The sequence below is a fragment of the Dipodomys ordii genome, unplaced genomic scaffold, assembly GCF_000151885.1.
Source record: "Dipodomys ordii isolate 6190 unplaced genomic scaffold, Dord_2.0 Scaffold86, whole genome shotgun sequence".
NCBI classification, from domain to species: Eukaryota; Metazoa; Chordata; class Mammalia; order Rodentia; family Heteromyidae; genus Dipodomys; species Dipodomys ordii.
In genome coordinates, this window is record NW_012267302.1 from 3,569,150 (window position 1) to 3,582,810 (window position 13,661).

The window sequence follows — 13,661 nt, forward strand, 5'->3', positions numbered from 1 at the left end:
ATGATGAGGGAGGCTGTTCCTCAGCTTCCCCATTTCCACACAAAAGCACAGGGCCTTGAGATCCACACATGAATTTCAACAAGGAATCCCACAAAAAAACGTCTCACTAGGTGCCCATGGCTCACACCTGTAATCCTAGCTACTCAGGAGGCTGAGATCTGAGGATCGTGGTTTGAAGCCAGCCTAGGAAGAAAAGTCTCCATGAGACTCCTATCTCCAACTAAACACTCAAAAACTGGAAGTGGTGCTATGGCTCAAAGTTGTAGAGCATTTACCTTGAGCAAAAAAGAGCTCAGTGCCCAGCCCCTTGAGTTCAAGCCCCATGACCAACACAAAAAAGAGTCTCATAAGGTGAAAAGTTTTGGCAAGGATTTGTTTTAGTGTAGTCAAGTAGTAAGAAACAGAGACACTTCCTGCATACACTGATCTACATGCAGGAAATGGGAGTTCAAAACTCAAAACTGGCAGGTTTCATATGTTGTCTTCAAGCACTCTACCACTGAGCCATCTTCCCAGCCCCATCTTTATTTTGTTTTTAAGGTGAATTGACCCTCACAGAAGCAGATGGGATGTAGTGACTCCTGACACTATCCCCTTGAGGATTTCAGCACCAGCTATAAGGGTTGTTGAAAAGAGACTGCCACACAGTTAAGGCAGAAGTGAGTTTATTGGAAGGGTCAAACTTCTGGGCTGCCCTCTAGGGTAAGTTGTAGGGAAGGGTAAGAAGGCCATGTAACTATAGAGGATAAAGAAGTAACCTCAAAGCCAGAGGTTGGGGGGGAGGGGTTGGGGTAGGGGGGGTGTCCTTTCGCTGACTCACAGTCAGGTGATTGACAGTTACAGGTGATTACTGGTTTTCTACAGGTGATTTCTGGTAAGGTTACCTGCTGTCCTTCAGGAAGAGGAATGTTGGGGGTGGGGTGGGGGTGAGGGGGGTGACTGTTCTCCTGGGCAGGCCTAACATGTATACCATTGGCTCTTTTGCTATTATTAGAAATGCACGACTCTCCAGTTTGAGAAATGAATGGACACACGAGATATAGGAGATTTCATCAAGGTGATTTCCTTTTATGCAAAAAGGTGCAATACCATTACTCTACCCAGAGCTAGGCAAACACACCATGCAGGGCAGTTCATTAGGTTTTTTTAAATCCCAAACCAAACTGTTAAGGAGTTATGTTCACATTCTAAGTATAGTTGATTACCAAAGTTAGAAAGGGGGCCAATTCCTTAATTCCTATCAAAAGTTTGTTTTTTTCTTATGTAACAATTACAGTTTATGATTTTACCTTCTCCAAGGCAAGCTTTATCTACTAACATGGGTAGCTGGTAACAAGTAACACACTTAGCAAATACCATTTATTATTTTAACCTTTTCAACACAAAACTTCTCTTCCTAGCATGGCTAACTAGTAACAAGCAGTACAGACAATAACTACAATTGAAGTAAATAAAGCAACCAGGAAATATCAATGAACTTACACTTTAGTTTGACAGAAAAGAATACTTTTTTTCTCACAATATTTGTTAAAAATGTAATTTTCCTGCCTCATCTATCCTGACTCAACATCTGTCTGAGAATTGTTGTGAGGGTTAACAAAACAAAGAATTTTTGGTGTCTGTTAAAGGTGAGAAACTTCTGGTTCATGGGCCTAATAAGGTCCTTTGGACAGCCTTGTATCATTTGCTTTTTTGCCTTTTGGGCTGGTCAAAGCCATCTTGCTATATTGACCTCTGAGAATGATGTTACAAATATCGAAATGGCCCTGGGCAGTGTTGAACTATGGTTTATGAAACCAGAGTTTTCAGCCCTAGGCTTATCTCCAGAGGTACCACATGTCAGGTTCAGCCATTCACCCCAACACACTAAATAAAGAGACAAATCACGTAAAGGGCAGAGAAAGGAAGTTTACTATATGTCCTGGGCCCACTAACAGAAAAAGCAAAGTAAGCACTCAAACCCATCTTCCAAGCACAAGCATGAGCTTTAGGTTTAAATAGCCAAAGAATTTGGGGGCTGAAGTGAAAGATATGTAATTATTAAACAATCCTGGGTCAAACTGTGGACTGGTTGTACATTATCTCAGTCCTGGTAGGTGTTTTGGAGAAGTTGTTAAGTAATCTGGTCAGGATAAGCAAGTCATCATTTCCTGTCTATTCCTCTGCTATTCTTTTTCTTTTTCTTTTTCTTTTTGGGGGGTCCAGTTGTGGGGCCTGAACTCTGGGCCTGGGTGCTGTCCCTCAGCTCTTCAGCTCAAGGCTAGCGCTCTACCACTTGAGCCACAGCGCCACTTCCAGCTTTTTTTCTTTTTGCTTATGTGGTGCTGAGGAATCGAACCCAGGGCCTCATGCATGCAAGGCAAGCGCTCTACCACTGAGCCACCTTCCCAGCCCTGCTATTCTTTTTCTAGGGGTAGTTTACTCCATTCTAAATTGTAAAGCTGTTACCAAGCAGCCCTGTGTTTCCTGCATTTCAAGGTGAATGGTTCAGATCAAAAGAAAGATAAAAAAAATGACATTGTGAAAATATCACAATGAAATCACCTTTATAACTAATGTACACTATTAAAACAAAAAGCAAAACTGAAAAATGCTAGGCTTTTCTTCTGCTTTCCGTTATTTTTTGGGTCTAAGAGAGGAATTCATGGCTTTCTACAAAAGCAGTTTCTGAGTATCTCTTATATTTAGACCCTACAAAGGCAATTTGGAGCTGGGCGCCAGTGGCTCAAGCCTGTAATCCTAGCTACTTAGAAGGCTGAGATCTGAGGATTAAGGTTCAAAGCCAGCCCAGGCAAGAAAGTCCTTGAGACTCTTATCTCCAATAAACCACTAGAAAACTGGAAGTGGTGCTGTGGCTCAAGTGGTAGAGCACTAACCTTGAGCTGAAGAGCTGAGGGACAGCGCCCAGGCCCAGAGTTCAAGCCCTACAACTAAATAAATAAATAAAAGGCAATTTGGTTCTGAGGACTGAGTTAAAACAGAGATCCAAAGTGGAGAAGTAGCTGGCTCCAAGGATGAATGACAGAAAAAACTTGCCAGGTCTGGGTGTTTCACAAACTCACGGGGGGCAGAATGGGGACTGGATGTTTGTTGGATGAATATTTGGATTACATAGCTCAGGGGAAGTTTTCAGAGTTTAAAAGCCAGAGAAATGTAGGGAGAGACATGGAAGAAAACATCTAAAAGGTTCCATATGTTTGTAGGGGAAGGTTTGAACATTGGCCCTTATAATGACGTCTTATATCTCAAAAGAGAAGGCTGAGGGTGCTTTATATATCAAATAAAAGAGGAGAGCACCGACAATAAATTTTGAGCTGGGCGCCGGTGGCTCATGCCTGTAATCCTAGCTACTCAGGAGGCTGAGATATGAGGATCACGGTTCAAAGCCAGCCCGGGCAAGAAAGTCTGTGAGACTCTCCAATAAACCACTAGAAAACCGGAAATGCTGCTGTGGCTCAAGCGGTAGAGCGCTCACCTTGAGCTGAAGAGTGCAGGGACAGCGCCCAGGCCCAGAGTTCAAGCCCTACGACCGACCAAAAAAAATTAAATAAATAAATAAATAAATAAAATTTGAGATCCCAAAGGCCTGACATCAGAAATGTTTTCAGGGTGGGAGGGAGATGCTTCTGCCTATAAAAGCTTTTGTTCTCTTCTTGTTGCAATGGGAACTCAGTCCTGAGAAACAGAAAAGCCACCTCCCAATTTTGAGAGGTCAAATTGGGGGAGTCTTTATTAGAGAGCCAGTGACCACAGGTGCTCTTGTCACAAAGACCTATAGCACCTCTAATATACTTAACACTATCAGGAGCAACTGAAGGAAAAAAAGGTGGAGTAGTCCGTCTGCCAGAGATCATTATCAGCAAAAAAGACTCTCATTCTCTCACTTGACTTCATAGAGGCCCTCGAAGGGCCCAGAGATGTGAACCTCAGTTTGCAGGCTTCCCCACTGTACAGCTTGAGGGGAAAGACCCCAGGTCATCCCTACCTTCCTCAGAACCATCTCCCACCTCATCCAGATCCACTAAAGTTGATCCTGCCCTGCTTAGGGAGATAGTCAAGAATGGCCTCTGTCTGTGGACTTGGGTTTCTGACAGTGCCCAGCCTGGGTTGGGAGAATATCTTTACTGGTTGAGTAGATTTGAAGAATGCAAACCTTAGGTTCTCACGGTAGAGTTGGGTTGCAATACTAGCTTGGTCACATATTAACTGTGATCTGTCAGGCAGTATGCTTCTTGATCTTACTGAATTATCTACTTTGTAGGGTTGAAAGAGATACAAAGCATTGGGCATAGGCACTGGTAGGGTCAAGGGGCAGCAAATGTTAATAATAATCATTGGTGATTGGCTCTTGAAGAGAAGCTAGCTCCTTCCGAAGGAATCAGAATAACCTTTTCCTAGGCCCTAGCACCATTTACCAATTCTGTGGCTCTGTGACCCCTTTATTCTTCTTCAGGGTAGACATCTGGTTTGACGCATGCGCCCTAGTACGTTTCTTCCCCGGTTGCTTCCCTGCCATCCCCCCCCTCCACCCCCCCACCACCGCTCGGTTTTCCCCAGTTCTCTCAGGCAGTTTGGAGCCGAGTCCCTTCCGGTCTTTGCCCCGCCCCTTTGCCCCTAAGCCTCTCCTCCCGAAGCAGTTCCGGTCCGGCCCCAGCAGCTGCCTGGCGCGGCGCTGACGGGATTGGAGCTGTGCCGGCGCGGCTCTGACGGCGTTGGCGCAATGCCGGCGCGCGGCCGCCTCCGTCCCCGCCCCCGCCGGCCCTCGGGCTCCCCGCCCCGGGCTCCGCCCCCGCCGCTGGAGGCGCTGCGCTCCTCCGAGGAGGGCTCCGCCCCCGCCGCTGGAGGCGCTGCGCTCCTCCGAGGAGCCCCGGACCCCCGACTCCGACGGCGCCTCGGACGCCTCGGACGCGGACCCTGTGCTGGGTCCCCGGAGCCCTTCTCCCGCCGCGGAGGTGAGCGGGAGCCGGGACTGAGGCGGGGGGGGGGTCCGGGGTGGAGCCGGTCGGGCCGGGGGAGACGGTTGCGGGAGCCCCGAATCCGCTTAGAACGGAATCTGTAGCCTGTGGAGGTGGTTGAGCTGACGGCCTGGGGACAGACGACGCCGAGGGCGCAAGAGAGGGGCGAGGGTCCGCAGGGACGGAGGGGTCGGACGCGGCCTGGGGCGTTTGCGAGCCGCGCAGAGAGGGAAGGTCGGGGGTCCACGGGAGTCCGGACCCTGACGGGGAAATGCTCTGAGCCGTGGCGGTGGGAGTGAGGGCGGGCCCGGGACCGGTGCTGGCCTCAAGGCTTGGGGTCGTCTCGGAACCGGGGATGGGGATGGGTGGTGGTTGGGGTGGGCAAGGATTTGGGGTGATTGGAAGGAGGAGTGGCTGCGGGATGGGAAGAAGCCTGCCTAAAGGGTTGAGAAGCAATGAAAAAGAGAAATATGGGCAAGAGAGAAAAATTAGATCCCAAACGGGATCTAATTTAGGACCTTGGGCATTTTCAAGGCGTGATAGATTACTAGGATTCAGTGCTTAGACGATAGGGCTTTCTTGTTCGTGAACCGGTGGATCATTTTAAGAATCCGGAGTACGAGGAGCCGTGTTCATCGCTGATTTGCCTACAGGAATGTGGGGAGTAGTACAGAGGAAGTGAGATTTGAAGAAGGTGGCGTGATTTTGAAAATAAAAGATGTCATTCAGATTTCTTCTAAGAATGTACTCTTTGGTTGTGCCTTCTTAAATAAGTTTAAGTATTAGACACGTTTAAATCTGGAAAAGATCTTGCGTATTTCCTTTAAGTTTTAAAAGTTAGGCCGGGTGCCAGTGGTTCAGGCCTATAATCCCAGCTGCTCAGGAGCTGAGCTCTGAGGATCCCGGTTCGAAGCCAGCCCGGGCAAGAAAGTATGTGGGACTCCTATCTCCAATAAACTACTCAGAAAAAGCCTAAGTGGCACTGTGGCTCAAGTGGTAGAGCCCTAGCCTTGAGCACAAATAGGCTCAGGGACAGCGCCCAGGCCCTGAGTTCAAGCCCCAGGACCGGCAAAAAAATTAAAAGTTAAACTGGAGACCAAGCACAGTGGCTCACACCCATAATCCTTGGGAGTCAGAGATTTGTAGGATCTCTGAGTCCAGTCAAGCAAAAAGTTCAAGAGACCATCTGAATTGCAAAGCTGGGCCTAGTGTCATGCCCCTGTCATTCCAGATACATCTGGGAAGCAAAAATGGGATTGCAGTCCAGGCCAGTGTGTGTGTGTGTGTGGGATAACAATGAGAGTCTATTTGAAAACAAAACAAAAAGCCTGATACCTGCCTAACAAGTGCAAGCCCAATCCATATATCCATAACCCCAAGTTCAAATGATTGAAATGAATTTTGGCATACAAATGATGGTGATTCCTCCCAGTTTGAGATGACACATATATATAGCCACTGGGTAAAAGTATGGTCAGTGCTGGATTAAGAGGGCACGCAAATCTAGAATGGAAAACACTGCCCTCCAAGAGTTTGCCAGAACTTCCTCTCACAGATCAAGATGAACAAATGCAGTATTGGTACTCACTAGACAGTATGTTGAAAATGAACTATACAACTTGGGGTGGGGACCAGAGGGAAAAACCGGGAGAGACCTCTGAGAGAAAGGGCAATATTGTCCAAAAAGAAATATACTCATTTCTTGACTTCTGTAACTCTAATCCCTCTGTAATCACCCTTACAATGCCTATTTTAAAAAGTACATACACAGGGCTGGGAAGGTGGCTCTCAGTAGTAGAATGCTTGCCTTGCATGCATGAGGCCCTGGGTTCAATTCCTTAGCACCACATAAGCAGAAAAAGCTGACAGTGGTATCAGCACCACTGTCAAGTGGTAGCCTTGAGCTGAAGAGCTGAGGGGACAGCGCCCAGGCCCAGAGTTCAAGTCCCCATGACCAACAAACAACAAAAAAAAAGTATGTACACACACACACCACACACACAAAAGTTTGAGAGACATTGACAAGACCAGTATTCAAGTGCTATTTTGTAGGTTTTATATGAATATTTTTAGTAAAGTAATGTAGTTTGGAGCAAAAAGAATGGGGACAGATGAGTACACTGTTGCTTTTTATAGAAAACACAGTACCCAAACCGTAAGTGTGCAAGAAAAATAGTGATTGCAAAATTTTATGTTCACTAATAGAAAGAAGATAATTTCCTTTTGTAGTTGTTGAATTATAATACCTTGACTCCATGAAGACTTCAGCCACATCTCATAACTTTTACAACTTTTTAATCTCATTATAAATTTGGTCATCTCAAAACAAACTTTTAATCAAGTGCTTTGTAATCTAAGTATTTACTGTTTAATCTTCATAAGATGATAATATATTGATTGCAAGCAGCTATTAAATTAGTTTATGTAACTAGACTATCATGATATTGGGTTAGAGGAGAGGTGACTTCTTAGCTTTGTTTTTTGAAGTTGTCAAAAGGTTAACTTCCCTTCCTTAATCAATGTCTTTGGTTGAAGAAGTTCACGTAGTATCACTGCTTATGTTTCTGCTTTTTTATCACTGGAATGCCATACTTAGCTCTATATGTTGGCATGAAATACTAAGACTCTATTAAGGTAACATCTTAGTGTTACTGCAAAATTAAAGACAGAACTGTTAATAGATTAGCAGGTCTAATGATTATCACATTTTCATTTCCCTTTGTCAGTTCTCAAGGGTTCTTTTTTTTTTTTTTTTTTTTTGGGGCTTGAACTCTGGGCTTGGGCGCTGTCCTTCAGCTCAAGGCGAGCACTCTACCATTTGAGCTACAGCGCTACTTCAGGTTTTATGGTGGTTTATTGGAGCTAGGAGTCTCACGGTCTTTCCTGCCCGGGCTGGCTTTGAACCGAGATCCTCAGATCTCAGCCTCCTGAGTAGCTAGCACTACAGGCGTGAGCCACCAGCACCCGGCTTCAAGGGTTCTTAATAAAAAAGATAATCCATATTATTATAAAGTACATTTTGTAAGGCAGAAGCAGCCATTACAACTATAATGACAGAACTTGTGGAAACACAAAAGTTGGTTTAGATGTCAGTAGCATACTCTTCAGTCTGCATAGACTTATTCACTCCATAGTTGGTTGTAAACCCCTTTCTTTTGGTTTTCATGTTTTTTCATGGTTTTATTTTTAATTGGAATTTGAGCACTGTTTTTGAGAAACTTAAAACGTGAATATTTGAATAATATTTTTAAAATTTTTATAAAGGTATAAAGAGGTTTTACATAAGTCAGGCAATGACTGCATTTCTTTTTGGACAATATCACTCCTTCCCTTGTTTTCACCCAGTTTTTCCCTCCCGTCCTACTTACAAGTTGTAAAGTTGATTTTCAACAGTGTCTAGTGGGTACTACTGCTGCATTTGTTCACCCTTTGTCCTTCCATTTCTGTGTCCCCTCTTATTCTCCAAAGACATATCAATGAACAAACAAGACAAAAAAGAAAGGAAAAATAACAATTAAGAAATAACCTGGGCTGGGAAGGTGGCTCAGTGGTAGAGTGCCTGCCTTGCATGCATGAGTCCCTGGGTTCGATTCCTCAGCATCACATAAGCAGAAAAAGCCGGAAGTGGGGCTGAGGCTCAGGTGGTAGAGTGCTGGTCTACAGCTGAAGAGCTGGGGGACAGCACCCAGGCCCAGAGTTCAGGCCCCACAACTGACAAAAAAAAAAAAAAAAAGAACCTTGCCAGGCGCCAGTGGCTCAAACCTGTAATCCTAGCTACTCAGGAGGCTGAATCTCAGGATCATGGTTCAAAGCCAGCCTAGGCAGGAAAATCCGTGAGACTCTTATCTTCAGTAAACCACCAGAAAAGCATAAGTGGCACTGTGGCTTAAGTGGTAGAGTGCTTGCCTTGAGCTGAAGAGCTGATGGACAGCTCCCAGGCCCAGAGAGTTCTAGCCCTATGACCAACCAAAGAAATACAAATAAAACCCTTGTTTCCATTTCCTGGAGTTCATTTCGATAAATATTTTATATACTTTGATTTCACTGTGTATGAGTCCTATATAATTTCTCATGTCCCCAGGGCTGTAATATTATTACTTTGTCTTATAATAATGCTCTATTAGGCTGAGAATGTAACTCAGTAGTAAAATAGCATGCAAGAGGTTCTGTGTTCTGTTTCCAGTACTTGGGGAGGGAGAGGTATGTTAACTAGCTATTACTTTAAGATTTTATTCTGTGGATGTGGGTCTGTGTGCTCATGCACTCAATTCTAGGGCTTGAACTCTAGGCCTTCCACTCTCATACAATTTTTTTTTTTTTTTTTTGCCTCTAGCACTCTACCATTTGAGCTATACATCCAGCTAATTGTTGGGTAATTGGAGATTAGAGTCTTTCAGATTTGTTTTCCCAGGCTAGCTTCAAACTTAGTTCAAGGTTTTTATTTCCAAGCCTGATGTAAAATGTAATGTTAGTAGTTGGGTACCTAGCATGGTCATTAACTAAAAGATGGAAGTGTTTCCTGTCTTACATTTCTACCCTTGAAAGCAAAATCTAGCACACATTCTTTTGTTTCCTTCCAAACTCAAACCCACTATATTATCATAGTAGGAAATGGAATATGAAGACTTGAGCCAGTTTATAGTTTTCCATTATGTGGTTGGGTTTTAGGGATGTAAGATTATTTAAAAATAATAATTTTACCCATCATTATGTCAGACTGCTTAGCCTACTCATTGAAGTAAGCATTAGAATTTTGTAGACTTTTTTTTTTTTTGTTCGTTGAGGGGCTTGAACTCTGGGCTTGGGCGCTATCCCCGTGCTCTTAAACCCAAGGTGAGAGCTCTACTGCTTGAGCTACAGCGCCACTTCCGGTTTTCTAGTGGTTTATTGGAGATAAGAGTCTCACAGACTTTCATGCCCGGGCTGGCTTTGAACTGCGATCCTCAGACCTCAGCCTCTTAAGTAGCTAGGATTACAGGTGTGAGCCACCGACGCCTGGCTTAGACTTCTTTTTTACTAGTGTGCTGTGGCATGGGACCAGACCAGGAGCCATCACTAAATTTTGATTGTCATGTGAAAACTTTTGGTATAACTGAGTATATAAAGTGAGGAGTGATTTCTGAGATTTGTGTTGGGTGTATGAGCGCGTGCATGTGCATGTGTGTGTGCATGTACATGTGCTCATGCACCAGTCCTAGGGCTTAAACTTAGGGCCTGGGTGCCGTCCCTGAGCTTTTTAGTTCAAGGTTTGTACTTTACCACTTGAGTCCCAGGCCCACTTCCAGCTTTTTGGTGGTTAATTAGAGATAAGAGTCTTGGGAATTTCCTGCCCAGGCTGGCTTTTGAATTTTGATCTCAGATCTCAGCCTCCTAAGTAGTTTAAGATACAGATGTGAGCAACCAGGGCCTGGTATCTGTTAGATTCTTACTCATTGAGCTCAGACAGTTCCGGCTCTTGTGTGGAATTACCACTGATAGTGGACATCTTAGTTTGAAGGTAAGTTGGAGCCAAAAAAGATTTGTGTTCTTCGATGTAGGTGGCAGTGTTTGAGTAGTAGACATAAGAGATCAGGACAGCAAAAAAAAAAAAAAAAAAGTCTCAGAAATGAAGTACAGCCAAGAGAATGTAACAGAAGAGGGAACTTAATATTTTCAAATGTGCAACAGTAGGAAATCAGTATTAAAGAGTGTCAGAAATGGATAGCAGAACTGGCTCAGTCTTTGGAACCATTTGTTATTGCAGATTTCTTAAATGTTTTTGAAACAATATCTTGTGCTGAGTAAGGAAAAAGTAAGGTTATCTTTGAACTTTGGACATAGAAAGAATAGTTTTATGTTTGCTCACAAAAACATGTTTTCATTTAGGGTTAAAAATTTTTAGATGGGGGGGCTGGGAAGGTGGCTCAGTGGTAGAGCTCTTGCTTTGCATGCATGAAGCCCTGGGTTCGATTCTTCAGCACCACATAAGCAGAAAGAAAAAAAAATTAGATGGGGGCTGTGAATGTGGCTTAGTGGTAGAGTGCTTACCTTGCATGCATAAAGCTCTGGGTTCGATTCCTCAGTACCACATAAACAGAAAAGGCCGGATGTGGCTCTGTGGCCCAAGTGGTAGAGTGCTAGCCAGTGCTAGCCTTGAGCAAAAGAAGCTCAGGACAGTGCTGGGGCCCTGGGTTCTGGCCCCAGGATTGGCCAAAAAATAAATTAGATGGAATAAAAAAAAGATAAGTAGTCCAAAGTACTATAAACTACAGAGTTACTACAAGATTTAGATGCAGCAATTTAAAGCTTTATCTTACTACATTGTAGGTTTGTTTTGTTTTGTTTTTGTTTGTCAGTCCTGGGGCTTGAACTCAGGCCCTGGGCACTATCCTTGAGCTTCTTTTACTCAAGGCTTGAGCCACGATGCCACTTCCAGGTACTGAGGAATGGAACCCAGGGCTTCATGCATGCTAGGCAAACACTCTACCATATTCTTGGCCCTGTAGTTTTTACTTTTTTATTTTTTGATCAGTTGTGAGGCTTGAACTCTGGACCTGGGCACTGACCCAGGCTAGCACTCTACCACTTTGAGCCACAGGACCACTTCTGGTTTTCTGGTGGTTTATTGGAGATAAGAGTTTAATAGACTTTCCTGCCTGGGCTGGCTTTAAACCATGATCCTCAGATCTAAGCCTCCTGAGTAGCTAGGATTACAGGTGTGAGCCACTGGTGCCTGGCTAGTTTTTATTTTTTGATTTTATAAGAATTTTTTTTTTTTTTGGTTGGTTGTAGGGCTTGAACTCTGGGCCTGGGTGCTGTCCCTGAGCTCTTCAGCTAAAAGCGAGCGCTCTACCCACTTCCAGTTATCTGGTGGTTAATTGGAGATAAAGAGTCTCAAGGACTTTACTACCCTGGCTCGCTTTGACTCACGATCCTCAGATCTCGGCCTCCTGAGTAGCTAGGATTACAGGTGTAAACCACTGGCATCCAGCCTCATAAGAATTTCTAATGTTCTTTTTATGGGTTTGAAAACATATAATTGGTTTCTCTTGTGTACATACCTTTATATATACTTTAATATACTTTTATATATACTTATACTTTAATTTTTAATTTTTCTTTCTAAAATGTGTTATCTTAACTATGCATATTTGTGGGGTACAGTGATGATTTTATATTGTGCAACAAATCAAAGTAGTTAGCATTTCTATCTTTTTTTGGGGGGGGTCCAGTTGTGGGGCCTGAACTCTGGGCCTGGGCGCTGTCCCTCAGCTCTTCAGCTCAAGGCTAGCGCTCTACCACTTGAGCCACAGCGCCACTTCCGGCTTTTTTCTTTTTGCTTATGTACTGCTGAGGAATCGAACCCAGGGCCTCAGGCATGCAAGGCAAGCACTCTACCACTGAGCCACCTTCCCAGCCCACATTTCTATCTTTTTAACTGTATTTTTTTTTGTCTTCTTTTTTGGTACTGAGGATTAAACCCAGGATGTTGTAATTGCTAGGCAAACACTTTGCTACTGAGCTATATCCCAGCCCCATTTCTATCTTTTTAAACTTCAAAAAAATTAGTTAAAACGTGTTTATGATAACACATAATAAATGATGTTTTAATACACATATGCATTTTATACTAATGAAATCACAGTAAATAAAATTTCCATCCCCTTATGAGTATTTTTTGTTTGGAGCTTTTGAGTTTCTTCTAATTATTCATAAAATATATAATAGATTATTGTGAACTACAGTTATCTTACTGTGCATAGAACACTAGAAATTTTTCTTTCCTCTTTTTCTGTTTTTTTCCCACGCTGGAGATTAAAGCCAGGGTCTTGCACATGGTGGACAAACACTCTACTGAGCTACACTGTTAGCCCCAGAACTTACTACTTTGATCCAACTTAGTATTGGTACCCATTCTTTCTCTCCTCCCTTCCTCCTATGTTTATCAGCCTCAGATAATCCTATTCTACAGTTGGATTGACTTTTTACAGCATCCACATAAGAGAAATAACATGATGGCTTTCTGTGTCTTACTTATTTTATGTAATATAATGTCTCCAGTTCCAGTCATGTTGCTGCAAATGATAGAATACCCCTTTCCCCCCAGTCTCTCTGTGTTGTGCAGACTAACCCAAAACTCCTTCATCCAAGCAATCCTCTTGCCACAGCCTCCTGAGCAGCTAGGATGATAGGTACATAATAGTGTGCCTGATTATGGATATCATTTGATTTTTGTGCATATATGCCTCTACTGGGGCTTGAACTCAGACTGGACACTACCCGTGAGCTTTTGTGTTCAAGGCTAACACTACCACTTGAGCCTCAGCTCTACTTCTGTTTTTTTACTGATTTATTGGAGAGAAGAGTCTCACACACTTTTCTGCTATAGCTGCCTTCAAGCTGCTATCTTCATATCTCAGCCTCCTGAGTAACTAGGGTTAATAGGTGTGAGATACTGGTTACCTGGGTTTGATAACCATTTTGGTAGGGATCAGATGATAACCTCATTCTGAGTTTGATTTGCTAATAATGTTGAACATTTTTTTCACACATTTGTTGGGTATTTGAATTTCTCCTTTTGTGAAGTTTAATGTCATTTGTCAATTTTCAAAGTTGATTATTTGAATTGTATTGTTTTATTAGTTCCTCATTCTGAATAGAAGCCCCCTTTTTTTTAATTGGTTGGAGATGGAACAAACTTGGTACCTGACACTTTTTTTTTTTTTT

General features: G+C 43.5%; 1 protein-coding gene across 1 annotated transcript in view; it reads left to right on the forward strand.

Moving 5' to 3' along the window:
• The first annotated feature begins 4,857 nt into the window (after nt 1–4,857).
• Samd8 (sterile alpha motif domain containing 8) overlaps nt 4,858–13,661 on the forward strand; it is a 59,687-nt gene continuing 50,883 nt past the window's right edge. Inside the window, exon 1 of the mRNA XM_013025705.1 lies at nt 4,858–4,952. The gene's annotated coding sequence lies outside the window, so the exon portion shown is untranslated. The remainder of the gene's footprint in view (nt 4,953–13,661) is intronic.